This window comes from Triticum aestivum, chromosome 6D (genome assembly GCF_018294505.1).
Source record: "Triticum aestivum cultivar Chinese Spring chromosome 6D, IWGSC CS RefSeq v2.1, whole genome shotgun sequence".
Taxonomy (NCBI): domain Eukaryota; kingdom Viridiplantae; phylum Streptophyta; class Magnoliopsida; order Poales; family Poaceae; genus Triticum; species Triticum aestivum.
Genome location: NC_057811.1, coordinates 243,583,157 through 243,602,537, shown reverse-complemented (window position 1 = coordinate 243,602,537; position 19,381 = coordinate 243,583,157).

The window sequence follows — 19,381 nt, the reverse complement described above, 5'->3', positions numbered from 1 at the left end:
TTTAGAGTATCCACTTTCACTTGTCTATGAACTGTATAGGCAACCCAGAGGTCCTTTACCGCGGACGCGACTATTCGAATAGATGATGTTAAACCTGCAGGGGTGTACTTCTTCACACACGCTCTCACCACTTACCGTCGTTTACACGACATGTACTCGACAACCTTCAAGCGGAAGCCCAACGAGGGTGTCGGCCATGGCCTACCTAAACACTCAAGTCTCTAGTCCAGGTTTATCACCTATTCAGGTTCCATCCGCGGGGAGTCCGGCCGAGGTTTCCACATACGGCCCCGAACGACGTGTACAGGGTTCCGCAACACCAAACGGGCGCCCGGCATACCCGGCCACGTGCCTACCGCATCACAGCCCACCCCGCGGGTTAGCACTGCGCACGGCCTCCAGCATACTACAAACACCAGAAACTACTTGCAACTCCTGGATAGAGGACAAGGGTGGTTAAGAAGCCGAGAGAGTCAATTAAGGATCCTAATGTGTGGTAGTAGCTGCTCATGGATCACAAACACAGAACTCAGTTCCTGAGGACGGCTTCAATGAGCCAACCCACCATGTACTCCTACATGGCCTCTCACCGCTACCTTTACCAAATCGTGTTCACACACTTAGCTCACGCACAGTAGGACATGTTCATCACCACTCCAATTCATTCCCGATGAATCAGACCTGACTCAACTCTAAGCAGTAGCAGGCATGACAAACAAGCATGAATGAGTAAGCACATCAGGGCTCAAACAACTCCTACTCATGCTAGTGGGTTTCATCTATTTACTGTGGCAATGACAGGTTATGGAGAGGAAAAGGGGTTCAGCTACCGCAGCATGTAACAGTTGAATCGATGTTGTCCTAATGCAGTAAAAGAGAGCAGGAGCGAGAGAGGGGGTTTTGCTTGCCTGTCACTTCTAAAGATAGTATAGTTCTTCATCGGTGTCATCGAACTCATCGTCGAAACCACGTCTACTGAGGGGGGATAAATACCGGCAATAGAGAAGAAACACAATCAATGCGATGCAACAATATGATGCATGAGTGTCATATGGCAAAACGAGTGTGTTGGGCTAATGTATCTATAACCACATGGGTTTGAGCTATTTTGAACCAAAGATTCAAAGTTCAAACTCATTTGTGTTCTTAAATAGTGCTTTATCATGTTTTGCACTAAACAGCAAGTTAACTTGTTTAAACATGCATGAAACTAGTACAGATGGATAGATTGTATTTTTCTGATCATTTTTCATATATAATTTATTTCATTTTGAGCTATAGATTAATTTCTATGATTTTTTGAAGTTAGCACTAATTTCTGAAATTTCCTGAATAAGAATAAATCCATAAAATGTTTAACTGCGTCAGCATTGTGCAAGCATGACATTAGCGAGTCAACTGCGGCTGACCAGGTCAAATCTGACTAGTGGGTCCCACTGGTCAGTGACACAGTGCTGGTCAGGGTCACTAACAGGTGGGACCGGTCAACGGCCACGTCAGCAAAGTCAATGCTGGCACGTGGGTCCAGTCGAACTAGATTAGTTCTAACTATTTTCGTTAGTTGATTAATTAAACCGGTGGAGCCCATCTGTCAGTGTCACTAGGAGTTAATTAGCGTGACTGTTAGCGGCTGAAGACGTCGCCACGTCAGCTCGCCGGAGGATAACCGGCGACGACCACGGCTGACGGTGGAGGTGCACCGTGCGCTCGCTACGGAGCACCATTCGCTGCGCGGTTTGCTCCTACGGGTTCCTGGGAGAGAGGCGCATCCAAAGCAACAAGCGGGGGCAGCTGGGGTGGCCGGAGTTGACGACGGCGAGCTCTTTTGTAGCCGCCGGAGTTCGGGCATGCGTGGCTGCGTGGTTCCAGTGCACGGGGAAGCTAGATAGGGGATGCGTTGGACTCGTCGTTGCTCTAGGAGCACGCCGGAGGCACGAGCTCGAGCGGAGGTGCACGATGGCTGCGGGAGCAATGACCATGGCGGACAGCGGCTCGGGAGCTTGCGGGGCAGCAGCTAGAGGACGCGAGGGATAAACGGGGCAAGTGGGGAACGGGTCAGCGGCTCACCACGGGTCGTCCGGTGCTGCTGGAGAGGCCGGAGAAGTACGGGTTCCGGCGAATCGACGACAACGACCTTTGGTGCCCGTGGAAGAAGAAGACGATGGAGCCGGCATTGCAGGGCGTCCGGCGAGGCTTGGCTCGTCGAGGATGAAGCTGGAGATGATACGGAGCTCGGGGAGGCAGAGATAGAGCGAGGGAGTGGCTGGCTGCGGTGGTTCTTGGCGGTGGCCATGGCGGCTTCGGCCATGAGGGGGAGAGCGAGGGAGCGAGAGGGAGAGAGAGAGGACGAGGGGCGTCAGCGGGTTCCTGATGGCCACGGGGTGGCGATCCCTAGCGTCGCGCTGGCCAGGGAGGGCCAGGCAGGCAGCTGCGTGCCGGCCCGCGCGGGCGCCGTGCGCGGCCTCGCCTCTGGCAGTAGGCAGAGGTTGAAGACAGGTATGCCCCTGGTGGGCTGGGCCGGTTGGCTGGGCCGCCAGGTAAGGAGGCCCAAGTGGGTGAGGCCAGGTGAGTTTCTTCTCTCTTCTCTATTTCCTATTTTCTTTACATTTTGCATTTTCTATAATTTGTTTTGATTTAGTCTTTAGACACTAAATCATTTTTGTTGCTTCTGATAATTATTGTAGGGACTAGTTGGATTATTCCAAAGCCCTTCACCAAAGATCAGAATTATTGGACATATATTAATAAATTAACAAATATATATCCAATGCAAATAGTTATTGATTTAATTCAAAGGCCCAAAATAAATATCTCTGAGATTACAAAAATATTGTTTGAGTTTTACCTCTTGCCAATATTTTCAGAGACTAAGAGGAACATTTTCTTGGACTTCTTTGAAAAGATCTTAATGTTGATTATTTCTGAAGTGATTTCTGAGGGTTTCAACTCACCTCAATTCAACTTTCATAAATTTAAACATGGTGCATGATGCTCTCAAAAGCAACTGATATAATTATTTACAGAAAGTATTCTAGGGATGTGACAACTCACCCCCACTAAACAAGAATCTCGTCCCGAGATTCAAGACGTGAGGTAAGAAGACAAAGGGGACACAACTAACACAATCTTCATGATCTAGGTTGCACTTTGTAAGAACGTTGATTCGTCACCTTCTTTGTCTTGGCGTCTTGCTTCGGAAACTTCAACCAACACGACAATGAGAGAAAAAGGAAAACTCTAGAAGAATCGATCTTCTCAAGGATCGAACAATTCAGGATCAACTCATGGAGTGAGACATTGAAACATCCCTCGAGCTGAGACATGAAACATACATCCAAAAGAATGGAGTGAAACGGATGACGAAGGTTCACTAGGTAGGCAACAATTCCACACTTAAGAAGGTGGTGAACGGTTGTCAACGTAGCGAGGAGTTGAGTTGCCATGATACCCTAACGAGACATGTTGGAGGAGGTGACTCGTAGAATCATTACCTGAGGTGGCAAAAAGAATTACTTTTGATTCAGAGATCATTGAAATTCTCTATACCAACCTAAGGAAAATCACAATTGATCGTCTGGAAGAGTTCAAAGGAGTGGCATACTCAGACTAGGATGGATGATGTGGACTACCTTGTTGAAGACAACGCAATGGATGATTTTTGCTTATCATCAGAAATGGATGGGACCCATGGTAAGCCCACTTTTGAAGATGATCCCGAATAGCAATTACTTAAAAGGCAGACCATAGGTAAAATGGGACAAAGGCAGGTGCAAGTTGGGAACAAAATGCAAATGTTGGGAATGTTCCAACCATCATATCTGCCTGAGATTCAGATCTGGTTGGTAACGGAATATTCCAGACAGCATATCTGGAAAAAGAAAGGTAGCAACACAAGTCAAAGAGATGACGTTGCAAGATTCTCGGGAAATGAACTACGATAGCAAGCTCCAAAACATGAGATGGTTCTGCTACAAACCTATCAACACGCTGTCCAAGACAAGCATGATCACATAGTAGTCTTACAATAAAAACACTACCGGGTTCAGATGGGGAATCATCATCGAGGATAACGAAGTCCTTGTATAAGTCTTGCTCTTAAGAAGGAACTTCTTTTCCTTAAACAAATCAATCAGTGGCTTGGTGTGCTACGGAATTCATATGGAACGAAGATGATCAGTCTAACAGACCACAAAATACTTTGCACGTGCATGGCTAACTTGGAATGATTCCAGAGGAGGTAAAAACAAGCCTCCTCGAATTCATGGCGGCAAATTGCATCAAATGCACATGAATTAGAGGAAATCACTTCTTTCATCCATTATATCCTTCATGAACGGACCATGAAGAAAATGCTTACCCAAGTTTCCAACACTAGCTTAATATCCAACAAAATCATGGAGAAGACAAGGATGTTGTCGATGGGCTCAACAACAATTCATCTAGGTTTCCACATAAATGGAATTCCATAATCATGTGAACAAGGTGATAGCATTGGTCAGACCCAAAAGATATAATGGTGTATGCTCGAGGGACAACCGCGAGTAAGACAACATTACGAACATCATTGGTTCTGACTTGATTTGACGATAGCCCACACTCAAATCAAGGATTGGATAAGACAATAGCATCGACAATTGATCACGAGGATCAATCGATGAAGATATCATCTTTCTTCAACACACACAACACAAAGACATCCCTTAGAGATGAGCTAAGCTAGGCAAGCTTTTAACCTCCAACTCTCCAAGTTGTTGTTTAGCTTAACCAACTGCAGGGATATCCAACACAGATTCTTGGAGAAAGAGTGGTTTATTGGAAAACCAACTTGTTCACGAACTCAACATAACGGCCAGGGGACAACCTGGTGATACTTCCATCAAGATATCCGGAAAATCACGAACCACCGATATGTCTCTAAGCTCGAGAACAATCTTGCTTTTCAGGGCAAGACGATGTGATCAGGCGAGTGAGGGATTAACACAATCCTAACTCATTGATCGAGGAGTGCACCAGAAATAAGGACAAGGTAGCACGATCAATCCTAGAATAGTGATTCGATAACCAACACGCTAAGAATGAGATTATTGTCCATTAACTACCAAGCAATGGGGTTGCTAGGAGTATTGATTCCACACATCACGGTTCACCTGTCGGCATTCCGGTTACAACCAACACGGAGACCAAGAAATGAATAATGATGGCGAAAGTATCACTGTATCAAGAATTCATAAGAGGTTGTGCAATTCTCACGTCATTCTTGATATGAAAGAGGGTGACACTCCAAGGTAGAATAGAGCAAAAGCTGGATTGGCATTTTGACCCATGGAATACAACTACTTTGACCCAATCCTAGAAATGGACGAGGTACTGGAGTTTGTTTCTCCTAGTCATTCCGGAATAGAATGGCTTGACGGACCACAAGAATAATAGGCATTGATGAACACGAATGCACTACTACCCCTAACTATGAATTGATAGATGAAGGTCAGAATACAACTGAAGAGAAAGACTCAAAGGAACATATAATTTTCTGAGTTGTGGACGCATAGATTAGTATGTCGAACAAGTTCAACATATTTCTTCCGGATAACCCATGCAGAAAGGTAGAACTGGCAGAGTCACAACATAGAATCGAGAACTCATCAAGAGCACTCTGGTTGTGATCTTTCGGTTCAAAAGAACTTCTGCCATATTGGCTCATGGTATTGGAAGAACGATATACCACGGACTTCGAGGACTATCACAAAGGTTACTAATATCCTAAAGGAACGAGCAACACTACCAACATGAATGAGTAAAGTGAATCTCGGGTTCAAGAACCCAGGAATGGAATTCCTACTAACTAAATGGCATCATGGGATGCTTTCGAGAAAGATGGCAAGAATCATCACACTGGGAACACAAAACATGGCTAGATTATTAGGTGATCCTCTAAGACACCTAGGGTCATAATAATAGCTCCAACATATATGTCGAGGCAACAGAGTACCTCAACTCACCTAATAGTGTGGTTAAACTGGCCCAGAGAAACATCGGGAACGAAAAGAAGGGGTTTCCAAATGCATCAGACTATTTAGAAACCTGGGATGACTCGGACAGCATAACTGTTGTAAATGCTCAAAAATATTTGAGACATCCAGCAAAATGGTGGCATAACCTCTCAACATCATAATATCAAAGTTCTAAGATTAACTGTCAACACACAGAAGTAGTAGGAACTGAACTAGGTCTTGAAACCAACAATCCTATAAGTCTACGGATTAGTAACACATGATCCTGTTAGAAAGATGAGAAGCCTAGTCCTTAATCCCCGTAGAAAGGAAGAGGTTGACTCAGATCAGAAGGGCATAAGGTAAAGGAGTAAAAAGAGCCTTACGTTCCCTTCCACAATCAATTCCCTTATTTAGCTAAAGCATTTCTAGACTCAACTTCGACCAGTTTGGCTTGGTAATCCTACAGGCAGTCAGGCTCTGATACCAAAGCTGTCAGGACCCTGATTCCAAGTCACATCGATCTAGCCAGTAACACCTCATATCACTTTGCGGCCTCACGCACAGTATTCCCATGGGTGTCGCCTTACCATGGCCTGGGACCGTTTGCGTCTTTTGGCTCATGATAGTGTTGCTAGCATCCATATGACAGAGAACCCGAGCCGACATGACTAGTCGTGAACCCAAAGTGGCACTAACTTACGGGGACATGCATACATGAATCAACCTCGAGCATGTCGGTCAGCAGCGTAGCATGTCGGTCCTGTTAGCCCAGTGCTACAGCCCGGATTCGCACGCTGCTGACCGACATGCTCGATGTTGATTCATGTATGCATGTCCCCGTAAGTTAGTGCCACTTTGGTTTCACGACTAGTCATGTCGGCCCGGGTTCTCTGTCATATGGATGCTAGCGACACTATCATATACGTGAGCCAAAAGGCGCAAACGGTCCCGGGCCATGGTAAAGCGACACCCGTGGGAATACCGTGCGTGAGGCCGCAAAGTGATATGAGGTGTTACCGGCTAGATCGATGTGACTTGGAATCGGGGTCCTGACAATTTTATCATAACTGGTCTATAATTAGGTGCCTTTGTAACCGTGCCGAAAATAATACACCTTAGATAAAGGAACGAAGGGAGTATCTAGCTATTGGTGATGACTAGGTCATCTATATATGAGTATATTGACTGAGGAGTCAAATGAGAACATTTGATCGCAGGTCATACTCATTGTTTAAGCACAAGTGGGGTTACCACTTTTACATAAAGCATTGATGTGTTCACACCATTAGAGTTGCTTTAGCTTAATTTTTGAGCAAAGCTTCCCCTAGATGTGATATCCCCCCTAAGAGGGATGAACTAACCTTGGGTTTTGTCGATGATGACTTCATGTAGATAGTGAAGATGTGGATTCTCTATGTTGATGTAGATCATTTGGAGCAATCCATTGGAGTGTTGCGCTTTCAATACCTACACGGGTTAGTCCCAGAAGGAACATACAAGGATATCCATAGACATGGAGTGAATTGCACATATGATGATGTCCATGAAAGCATTAGCTTACCTTGTCCCTTGTCTTACCAATAAGAGGGTTTGTGACTCCATGAACTAGTACAAGATATGAAAGTTGATTGCGCAAGTTCTTGCCAAAATGAATATGTGTAAAGTATGTTGGCGGAGTCACCCTTAAGAACACTCTATTCTTCTTCTTTGGGATCCACATCAACTTGATGGGAATCGTTGGAGTTGTAGTTGAACTTGATGTTGTAGAGCTTGACGTAGTCTTGGGAACCCACTTGACCATGGTCATAGGAGCTTCTTCAAATAAGTCAATCTCTTCTTGAAGCTTGTCTTTGCCTTTTAGCTTGTGGTCTTGTGGTGGAAGATCATCTTGAGCTTGTGTTCCTATGAAGGAAGTGGGGTCATACTTCTCTTGTTGAGGAATGAACTTCGGCTTGGGGTATTGATCTTCTTCCCACTCAATTCCATTGGCATTGAACTTTTGTTCAAAATCAACACCTTCATTCTTTCGGTGCCTTCCTTGATTGCGTACAATTTCCTCAAATTGCTTAATCCCAGCAAGGCTCTTGTAAACACATTTCTCTATAATTCCCTTCAATAAGCTATTTTCTTGCTCAAGTGTAACTTGGCTAATAGAATCATTAGTGAAATCCAGAGAACTACTAGAAGCAACGATATTGGATTTAACATGGTTATTGTTACTACTAGAGGAAGAATCTTTCTTGCTCTTGTTGCTAGATTTTACTTGTGGCATATAAGTAGACAAGAGGAGACATTTGGCAAGATAAGAAGAACTCTTCTTTCGACATCATTGATGGCATTTAGAAACTCATGCTCTTGCTCTAAATTTATCTTCTCGAAGTGTAGCTTCTCATGAGTCCTTAAGAGCTCTCTATGAACTTCTAGAGTTGTTTTATGAGCTAACTTAAGAGTGTTTAGTTCTTTAGTTAGACGCTCAATCTGCTTCTTATCATTGTCATTCGTTTCATCTTGATTAGCATGATTACTAGCAAGTTCATCATAGTTTTCATCACTACTGTTGTTAACAAGTAAATCATCATCTCCTAGAAAATCATCCTCATCACTATTGGAATCAACATACTCGGGGTGTGATACCTTAGGGCCTTAGCCCATGAAGCATCTTCCAATTCCTTCATTTGGTGAGTCAAATATGTCATAGGAGTTGGATGACACAAGTGCAAGACTAGCAACACCTTCATCTTGAGTATAATCGGATTCAGAGTGATAGCTTCTCTCGTAGTAATTGTCGAAGTCGGAACGGGATACCCATTCACAAACATGAGCTTGATGTCTTTGTCTTGTGTGGCTCTTTAATGACTTGTCCTTCCTTTCCGAATCCTTGCTTATACGAGAGGGTCTTCGTTCATAACGATCATCTCTACTCCTTCTCTCTTTTGGAGGTGATTCATCTCTTCTACTCCTCCTTTTTGGTGAGTCCTCTCTTTTCTTGTAGGGAGCCATACACGCATTGGAGTAGTGTCTGGGTCTTCCACAATTTTAGCAATTACGATCACCACTAGAAGATCTTTTGTCACTGTAGGACCTTGACTTGGAGCTTCTCTCTTTGCTTCTATTCTTGTAGAACTTGTTGAAATTCTTCACCATTAAGTTCAATTCTTCATTAGAGACTTACTTCTCATTTGAAGTTGTAGGAGCATCACTTGAAGCTTTGTAAGCACCACTTGACTTGTTGTGGAGCTCTTCCTTATCCTTGAGTGACATCTCATGAGTAACAATTCTACCAATAACTTCAGTGGGCTTGAGATATTTGTAATTGAGCATCATTTGGATCAAGGTACACACGGTGTCGTATTTTCCATCCAAGTCTCTTAGGACCTTCTTGATGATGAATTTGTCTGTCATCTCTTCACTTCCTAAGCCGGCAATCTCATTTGTGATGAGAGCAAGCCTAGAGTACATTTCGGCGACTCCTTCACCATCCTTCATCTTGAACTTGACAAGTTGACTTTTAAGCACATCCAACTTGGATTCCTTGACGGACTCGGTACCTTCGTGCATATCAATAAAAGTATGCCAAATTTCCTATGCATTCTCAAGGCGGATGCTTTTGTTGAATTCTTCGGGGCACAATCCATCGAAGAGAATATCGCAAGCTTGAGCATTGTATTGCAACATCTTCATTTCTTTCGTTGTTGCTTCACGATCTGGTTCTTCTCCATCCTCAAAGAAATCACTTTGCAAGCCAATACGCACAACAACCCAAATAGTGGGGTTATGACCAATAATATGCATTTTCATCTTATGCTTCCAACTAGCAAAATTCGTACCATCAAAGTAAGGACCTCTACGGTGACAATTTCCCCTGCTAGACGCCATACTCTCCTAGGTTGTGAAACCAAGGCTATGATCACCAAATCTATGGAAATCAAGGCTAATGGAGACCAAGGCTCTGATACCACTTGTAGGATCGAAAGTATGTCTAGAGGGGGGGTGATTAGACTACTTGCCCAAATAAAATCTATCCTTTTCCCAATTTTAGTTGTGGGCAGATTTTAGCAATTAGCACAAGTCAAGCAATCAACCTACACATGCAATTCTAAGAGTATAGCAGCAGAAAGTAAAACATAGCATATGAAGGAAAAGGTAACGGTTTGGAGAAGGCAAACACAATGGAGACACGGAGATTTTTGGCGTGTTTCTGATAGGTGGTGCTATCGTACGTCCACGTAGATGGAGACTTCAACCCATGAAGGGTAACGGCTGCGCGAGTCCATGGAGGGCTCCACCCAAGAAGGGTCCAGGAAGAAGCAACCTTGTCTATCCCACCATGGCCATCGCCCACTAAGGACTTGCCTCGCTCGGGTAAATCTTCACGAAGTAGGCGATCTCCTTGCCCTTACAAACTTCTTGTTTCAACTCCACATCTTGACGGAGGCTCCCAAGAGACACCTAACCAATCTAGGGGACACCACTCTCCAAAAGGTAATACATGGTTGATGGTGAACTCCTTGGTCTTGTGCTTCAAATGATAGTCTCCCAAACACTCAACTCACTCTCTCAGATTTGGCTATGGTGGAAGAGTGATTTGAGTGGAAAGCAACTTGAGGAAGGCTATAAATCAAGATTCAAATGGTAGGAATGGAATATATTGATCTCAACACATGAGTAGGTAGTTCTCTCCCAGAAAATGTATGGTGGAAGCGTAGGCACGTTCTAATGGCTCTCTCACAAATGGAGAAGGGGCGGAGGGGTATATATATACTCCACACAAAATCCAATCGTTACACACATTTGACTCATCTCGGTCGGACCGAATGTTAAACTCGGTGGGACCGAATGGTAAAACTCAGTGGCACCGATCTGTTCAAAAATGTGAATGTTAGGAATCTCGATGGGACCGACAGGAACAGCTCGGTGGGACCGATGTGCTCGGGCTTAGGGCAAACATCATCTCGGTGGCGTCGATTGCATCAACTCGGTGAGACCGAAGTGAAGCAATAAGCAACAGAGAATCTGTCAAGCCAACTCGGTGAGACCGATTGCATAACTCAGTGAGACCGAAATAAATGCAACAAGTCATAGAGTGTTAGCAAGGCCATCTGGGTGAGACCAAGTGAGGGAGTCCTGGACTAAGGGGTCCTCGGGCGGCCGGCCTGTTATCCATGGGCCGGACTGATGGGCTGTGAAGACATGAAGGCCGAAGACTGTACCCGTGTCCGGATTGGACTCTACTTGGCGTGGAGGGCAAGCTTCGCAACCGATTGTGAAGATTCCTACTTATGTAACCGACTCTATATAAACTTGGATTCCCCCCCGGTGTCTATATAAACCGGAGGGGTTAGTCCGGAAAGGATATATTCATTACCATAGTCATACAGGCTAGGCTTCTAGGGTTTAGCCATTACGATCTCGTGGAAGATCAACTCTTGTAATACTCATATTCATCAAGATCAATCAAGTAGGAAGTAGGGTATTACCTCCATAGAGAGGGCCCGAACCTGGGTAAAACATCGTGTCCCCCGTCTCCTATTACCATCGATCTTAGACGCACAGTTCGGGACCCCCTACCCGAGATCCGCCGGTTTTGACACCGACATTGGTGCTTTCATTGAGAGTTCCACTGTGCCGTCGATGAAAGGCTCGATGGCTCGCCTTGTCCTTAAAGACAACATCACCTCCGGGGGAGCTCTGGCCCCAGGCCAAACCTTCTGGCTGGCGGCTTTACTATGATCGCCCGTTCGGCCGTTGAGCTGATGATGACCTCTCGGGCCATCGAAACCCCCCTTCACATCAACTCCGAGCACTCCAAGCAGATGGATCCGATAGAGTTTTCGTCTTTGAGCGAACTCCTAGATCGCATCGCCGCTTTGGGAATCACCATAGACTACGATCAGATCGGGCCTAAAACCGATCAACGGTAGTCATGGAGCAGGACGGCGAGTCTTCTTCTATATCAAAGACGGGCTATGTTCGGATCGCCGTTCAGGAAGAGCCGGATACTCACCCGCGAAAGGATGCGACAAGCCCTCCGAACATAGCATCGGACGGCGGTCCTAAACAATCAGAAGATATTCCGGAACCCGGACTGTTAAGCCCGGAAGGTCGCCAGACTCCAGATAATCGGTCAGGTCAGGGTTCGGATTTAATTCCACCCACCCACCCGGACATAGACGCTCTCATGAGCATAAAACAATAGTCTCAGGAAACACCACTTCTGGGCCAGATTCCTCCTTGTCAAGGAGAAGGTAAAAGATTGCCGTGATGAGGACGCAATATCAGCGTTCTGCAACAATTGCGCGGACGAAGGAATCCTCAACGCCATCAATCGCCGCCGCATACTGCAATTCGCTGACTTAGCAACCATTGTACAAAAGTACAGCGTGATGGAGAGCGCCTGGAAAACTCAGGCAGCTCGCTGGGAACCGTCAGTCCCAACTCAACTCCCCCTACAGGCGAAAAGGGCGCACCCTCTTGGCACGCCTAGTCCCACAGTCAAGAAACACAAAACCGCTATGCGGCAAGGCACCGTTCTGGAGGGGTGGCTCGATGGCCCATGCAAAATACATACAACACCAGATACCGTGGTAACCCACCACCTTAGAGCATGTTGGATACTACGACAGGTAGCCAAGAGCGGCGAGGACATCCTTATCAAGGATGGCCCAGAACCTAATAAGGATAACTCAAGAGTATTGACGATCTTTGAGACATTCGCTTCAAACAACAAGTGCAAAAGGAAACTTCGCGAGCTCGCCGAAGTCTGCCAAATTGCTGCAATAAATCCCTGGAACGACACAGCTATAACATTCAACGCCGGTGACGAACCAAAGTACAGAACAGTACGAGCGCCAGCCGCGTTAGACCTCAGTCCCATCGTGGACGGGTTTCGACTCACCAAGGTCCTCATGGACGGCGGCAGCAGACTAAACCTCATTTATGAGGACGCACTCCATAAAATGGAAATAGACAGGAGCCGCATGAAGGAAAGTAACACAACCTTCCGAGGAATTATCCCCAGTCGGGAGGCGCGGTGCGCGCGCAAAATCACACTTGACGTAGTATTCGGCACGCGGAGAACTATCGGTCCGAAGAAGTAACTTTCCAAGGGGCCCCTTCAGCAGCGGATATCACGCCCTGTTGGGGCGGGATGCTTTTACACGCTTCCAGGCCATACCCCATTACGGGTATAAGAAGCTCAAAATGCCCGGACCAAATGGTATAATCACTCTTGTCAGTGATCCGTACATAGCACTCCGTGCTGAAAACAAAACCGCATCCCTGGCCCTGGAGGCGCTATCCAAAGCCCTCGCGGTCGAAGAATTAACTGCACTACGCTCAACGGTGGACAGGGATGACGTGATCCTCGACAAACGCCCTAAATCCACCTCCTTCAAACCAGCAGAAGAAATAGTCAAATTCCAGGTCCACCCAACGGACCCCAAGAAGACAGCATCTATCGGAGCTCAACTGAACCCAACAGTTGACACCGCACTACGAGAATTCCTGCGTGAAAACTGGGACATGTTCGCCTGGCACCCTTCAGATATGCGAGGGATCCCACGCGAGCTGGCCGAACATAGCCTCAATATATTAAAGGGATTTAAACCGGTTAAGCAAACACTGCGGCGCTTTTCCGAACCCAAGCGACAAGCCATGGGGGAGGAGCTGGCCAAACTCATTGAGGCCGGATTCATTAGAGAAATCAACAATCGGGACTGGCTGGCAAACCTGGTGATTGTACCAAAGAAGGACAAATCCTGGCGCCTGTGTGTCGATTTCAAAGACCTCAACAAGGCTTGCCCTAAGGATCCCTTCCCCCTCCCCCGCATTGATCAAATCACCGACGCCACCGCAGGACACGACTCACTGTGTTTACTCGATTCATATTCCGGATACCATCAAATCAAAATGAAGGAGTCCGATCAAGCCGCAACAGCGTTTATCACCCCATATGGGCCATTCTGCTTCAACACCATGCCCTTTGGGCTCAAGAACGCCGGCGCCACATACCAACGCATGATTCAAACATGCCTGGAGAAGCGGATTGGCAAAACGGTAGAAGCTTACGTCGATGATGTCATCATCAAAACTAGGCACGTCGAAACACTAATAGACGACTTACGTCTTACATTCGACAACCTCCGGGCGTATGACATTAAGCTCAACCCGGAAAAGTGTGTCTTCGGCGTCCTCGCTGGAAAACTGCTGGGCTTCATCGTTTCCAATAGAGGAATCGAAGAAAATCCAGCTAAAATCCGAGCTCTGTCATAGTTGGCTACACCAACAGACCTCAAACAGGTCCAAAAACTAGTTGGATGCGTGGCAGCGCTAAGCCGCTTTATCTCCAGATTAGGAGAAAAGACACTACCACTCTATCGCCTCTTACGGCACACTGATAACTTCGAATGGACAAACGCGGTGACTGCCGGACTGGAGGAAATAAAGGCCCTCCTAGCGAGCAACCCAATCCTGGCCGCACCAAACACTGGTGAGCCTATGTTGTTATACATATCGGCAACACATCAGGTGGTGAGCGCCGTGCTCGTCGTCGAACGAGAACAGGAAGGACACAAATTTCCGCTCCAAAAACCAGTATACTACGTATCAACTGTCCTCACACCGTGCAAATCCCAGTACCCCCACTACCAAAAGATAGCATACGCGGTCTTCACGGCATCCCGCAAGCTACGACACTACTTCCAGGAGTGTTCAATCGCGGTGGCTTCTGAGGTCCCACTCAATGACATAATAAACAACCGTGATGCCACATGACGGATCGCTAAATGGGCCATGGAGCTACTTCCATTCAAAATAACATACAAGCCACGACGAGCCATCAAATTCCAAGTACTGGCCGACTTCATCGCCGAATGGACAGAGGCCGAACTCCCTAAAGAGTACGCACATATTCCAATCGGGTTATGTATTTTGACGGCTCCAAAATGTAGGCAGGGCTGGGAGCGGGAGTCGTGTTAACATCCCCCACTGGAGCCGTCGTCCAGTATGTACTCCAAATATTATACACAGACTCTAAAAACGCAGCCGAATACGAGGCCCTACTGCATGGTCTTCGGATGGCCGTATCCATGGGCATACAACGCCTGGAGGTGCGCGGGGACTCGAACCTCACCATATCTCAAATAAACGGTGACTTTGACGCCAAAGATCCAAAGATGGCAGCTTATCATAATGCCGTATTAAAAATGTCGGCTCAGTTCGAGGGGCTTGAATTTCATCACGTCGCCCGAGAAAGTAACCAAGCGGCGGACGTTCTTGCTCGCATCGGCGCTAAGCGCGACCCCATCCCACCCAACATCTTCCTGGAAAGGCTTTTCAAGCCATCTGTGGTGTGGCAAGGGGAGGGCGGCAACAATAGTCCAGATCCGAATACAACTCCAAATCCTGAACACACCGATAGTATCGGGGGCTCAGCCACCGAAGTAACACCGTCGGCCCATCTCATTATGGCAGTAATTGCTCCATGGACCGAACCTTTCTTGGCCTACATTAATAGGAAGGAGCTCCCTGAGGACCAGAATGAGGCTCGCCACATTGTCGGGCGCTCGAAGGCCTACAAGGTTCACGACGGAGAGCTCTACAAGAAAAGAACCACCGGAGTACTTCAAAGATGTATCTCTGAAGAAGAGGGGCGGCAGTTTCTAGTGGAAATTCATGCCGGTCTCGGTGGACACCACGCCGCAGCTCGAGCTCTTGTTAGCAAGGCCTTCCGTACTAGGTTTTATTGGCCGACAGCCCGAGCAGACGCACAGGACCTCGTCCAGCGCTGCGTCGGATGCCAACTCTTCGCCAACCAAAGTCACATGCCCCCAACTGCCTTACAGACTATCCCCATCACTTGGCCTTTCGCAGTCTGGGGACTGGATATGGGTGGACCCCTTAAAGGGGGAAGCCATAAGAAAAAATATCTGCTGGTTATGGTGGACAAATTCACTAGGTGGATAGAGGCTAAACCGGTCAAAACGGTTGAGTCCGGCCCGGTGATAGACTTTATATCTGGTGTTGTGCACCGTTATGGTGTCCCACACAGCATCATCACTGACAACGGCTCTAATTTCACAGCCGACGAGGTAAAAACCTGGTGTACTAATCTGGGTATTAAACTCGATTATGCCTCCGTCTACCACCCACAAACCAATGGTCAAGTTGAACGAGCCAACGGTCTTATTATGAGCGGCATAAAGCCCAGACTAGTGCGGTGTTTGAAAGAATCCGACAAGCACTAGGTTGAGGAGCTCGACTCCGTACTCTGGGGGCTGCGGACCACGCCCAACCATACTACCGGATACACACCTTTCTTCATGGTGTATGGCGCAGAGGCCGTATTGCCCTACGATATTATTCATGGCTCACCTCGAGTGCGTATGTATGAAGAGAGAGAAGCCGAGCTTGATCGGCAGGACAGCCTAGATGCCCTGGAGGAGGAACGCGATGTCGCAAAAGCCCGTTCAGCATTTTACCAACAGCAAGCCCGAAGATATCAAAGCAGAGAAGTATGGGCCAAGACTTACAACGTTGGCGAACTCGTTCTACGCCTGCCGGAGAAGAAAAATGACAAACTCAAGCCCAAATGGGAGGGTCCCTTCATAATTGACGAAGTTCTCACCGGAGGAGCGTACCGTCTTCGCGATGCATCAGAGAATCGCCTTGAGCCGAACCCCTGGAACGCGGCCAGACTCCGAAGATTCTGTGCCTAGCGCCAAACCCCTTGTTCGTCTCCTCCTCCCCTGTAGTTTCCATTATTATTTTTCTCTTTTCCGATTACTTTCTTCTTTCGCGCTTTAAAGCTTTGGTACGGCTAGACCGCACACCATTGACACATACATCTTTAAATATGTACGCCACTTGTACCTGGGGGCTTCTTGGACAGAGGTTCTTGTCATTCCTTGAGCATCAAGCTCCTCACATATGAGTTTTTCCATATGTACCTTTTCTTTACCACCATATGCATCGGTATGACTTAAGTTTTGGCCAAGCTGGGTTGCCTTGCTCCTGTGCTTATGCCCTGCGTTCCCGTTAGTTCGGCTAGGGCATAAAGGGAGCACCTCTGCGATTGTTACTGCCGGATCATCCGGATGTGTACCTCAGACTGGGTGAAGCCGAAAGCTAGCGTTCTTAAGGGAATATTCGGTCGGTGAATTAAAGATGTTTTTTAAACTCACTCCATTGTGCACCTCCAGAAGTAATACAAACTGTGGTGCTCACATCAAATTCGGACATGTACATGAAATGCATGCACACCCAGCGAAAGGAACCCTTAACGGAACTATTCTCTCTGGAAGATGTTTCTTATGATATCAATGTAATATAACAAAGCTAGCCGGATTCAACTTGTCTGTTCAAGCAACTATGACCCCTACGCCTAGTTTTCCATGCATACCCCGGCCTATTCGGCCACGAAGGTATTCGGAAACACTCCGCACCTTCGGGCCGGGAGGTTGAAGCGAAAAGGTCTGCCATGACAAATGATATACAATTCAGCTAGGGGTCCACATAATGAGGAAAGTACACAGTCACTTGGACTCGAACACCTCCTCCTCTACACCTTCCAACAGGCAGTCTAACTTACAATCCTGTTGGGAATATTTGGCGGCCACCTCTACTTGGTCATATACTGAACTAACGGGGATTTCTTCCCCATTCGACCCTAGCGGTCCAACCCGGGCCATGTGATTTGGATCCAGCTTGGTATATCGCGTTTTCACCATGGCCCAGGCCCTCTCGCGCGCCCTCTCGGCAGGCCGATATCTTCCATAGTCGGATACGCCGCCGCGCTCCCTTGAACAGCTCTACAAACTCCTCCATACTTCCTGGAGGGAGGCGGATGGCCATAAGGCCTTGGCAACGCTCCGCATGGCCAGCCGGGCATGCTCGTGCACTTGCGACAGTCTTTGCAGCAGATCACTCGATGATCCGGACACCTCCTCTTCAGGACGACCTGTCAATATACCTGCAAACATGACTATATCAATCCCATTTATCTCTTAACTACTTTAAAAATAGTTCAGACACATACTGAATATGCCGCCCCACAACTTCTTGTTCTCCTTCACGGAATCGGCTGGCTCGGCTCGAACATCTTTCAATTCTTCACCCAATGTAGTGTTGGAATCCTGTAGCTTGTTTTTCTCGTCTCTGACGCGGGTCAGCACACGCTCACCTGCGGCGTGTTGTCTTTTCGCCTCTTTTTCTTCAACTTCTCTTCAAGTTGATCAGACGACCCTATTATGCGATCAGCAGCAGAATTAGCACAGTTGGTATACAATTATTGTTCCTCAATGGAGGGGAACATTACCAGAAGACGACTTCTTGACGTTTTCCAGTTCAGCAGTAGCAGCATTTAGCTGCGCCCGGCACTGCTCCAGCTCATGGGCTAGCAAGCAATTCTTCTCTGTAAGGACCTGGTCGTACAACGATCCTTAAATCAGTTGTGCCAATTGCTTTCAGTCTCGGGGGCTACGGGCATATGGTTATCCTTTTTTAACAAAGAAAACTTACCTGCACATCTGTCAGATATTGCTTCGTGTCTTTTAAGCCCATCTCGAGCAGCTCGGATGTATGCGTCGCCCGAGCTAAAGGCATTCAAAGCTTCCTCCGAGAACTTGGGGTCTCGCAAGACAGCCCTGCAGCGCCGATGGTTCATGGCACTCTCTACCTCTGAGTTGGTGACGGACATATTTTCCAAACCTCGGCCGAAGGGCAGTCCGGTGTTGTTCCTGCACCGGCCCCAGTCTCCCCGACTGGATCTAAATCCCGGTTGTTGGGAACACCACTGACCGGGTCCCCGGACACAGTTCGGCGAACCCTCTTCCTGTAACCAAACAAGCACATGAGTCACAGTCGGATGCGGCCGCTGAAAAGCATGTTTATCTGTACCTCCTTGATGAAGGCCTGGCTGTGTCTTCACCCGCCTTCCTCTTCGAAGGCTTGCCCGGCGTGGGAGCCGATCTCTTCAAAATCACCGAATGTCTCCCCTGTGAAGCACGATACAATGTGGTAGGTGAGGCAGAATAAGAGCACTCTTCTAGAGAGGGTGTTTCTTAATTGTTTACATGTGAACAAGGAAGAAGGCCAGGGTAGTCGGCGGTGATGGCCACTTCTGTGCCGTCATAGCTTGTCTGGTAAAACACTCCCTCCGCAAGCACCACGAATATATCTGGATCCTCTTCAAACCCAGGGTCTGGCTCCCGGTTGTGGATCTCCGGCTGTGGGGCAGGACTATGAAGTCCTTCGATGACCTTCCGCCAGTGCTGTCATAACAAACAAACTTGAAATTTATCAAAAGTAATCCGGAAGTGGAATGAGTCGAATAGAGGGGTTGAGGCTTACCCAACGGGGAGGATCATACATAGAATACCCATCTCTGTGCT